The sequence below is a fragment of the Glycine soja genome, chromosome 3 (genome assembly GCF_004193775.1).
Source record: "Glycine soja cultivar W05 chromosome 3, ASM419377v2, whole genome shotgun sequence".
Taxonomy (NCBI): Eukaryota; Viridiplantae; Streptophyta; class Magnoliopsida; order Fabales; family Fabaceae; genus Glycine; species Glycine soja.
The window spans coordinates 14,091,854-14,092,552 of NC_041004.1; the positions used below are offsets into that span (position 1 = coordinate 14,091,854).

Genomic DNA, 699 nt, shown 5'->3' on the forward strand with positions numbered 1-699 from the left:
CTACCTCATGCACTCCTCTAATGACTATGGCATCATTTCTGGCGCTAAACTGCTGGGAGTTGGAGGCCATCTTCTCAATTAAATTTCTGGCTTCAGCAGGAGTCATGTCTCCAAGGGCTCCACCACTGGCAGCATCTATCATACTTCTCTCCATATTACTGAGTCCTTCATAAAAATATTGGAGAAGAAGCTGTTCTGAAATCTGATGGTGGGGGCAACTGGCACATAGTTTCTTAAATCTCTCCCAGTACTCATACAGGCTCTCTCCACTGAGTTGTCTAATACCTGAGATATCCTTCCTGATGGCTGTGGTCCTGGAAGCAGGGAAAAATTTTTCTAAGAATACTCTCTTAAGGTCATCCCAGCTCGTGATGGACCTTGGAGCAAGGTAATACAGCCAGTCCTTTGCCACTCCCTCTAATGAATGAGGAAAAGCCTTCAGAAATATGTGATCCTCTTGGACATCTGGGGGTTTCATGGTGGAGCAGACAATGTGAAATTCTTTCAAATGTTTGTGCGGGTCTTCACCTGCAAGGCCATGAAACTTTGGAAGCAAATGAATCAGTCCAGTCTTAAGAACATATGGGACATCCTCATCAGGGTATTGGATGCACAAGCTTTCATAGGTGAAATCAGGTGCAGCCATTTCCCTTAGAGTCCTCTCACGAGGTGGAGGTTGTGCCATATTCTCAGAATGTG

The 699-nt window shown here is 45.2% G+C and overlaps 1 non-coding gene across 1 annotated transcript; it reads left to right on the plus strand.

The window, feature by feature from the left end:
• The first annotated feature begins 200 nt into the window (after positions 1 to 200).
• LOC114407880 lies at positions 201 to 307 on the plus strand. The gene has a single exon (XR_003665693.1). It is a non-coding gene; the product is annotated as a small nucleolar RNA R71 (small nucleolar RNA).
• The last annotated feature ends 392 nt before the right edge of the window (positions 308 to 699 follow it).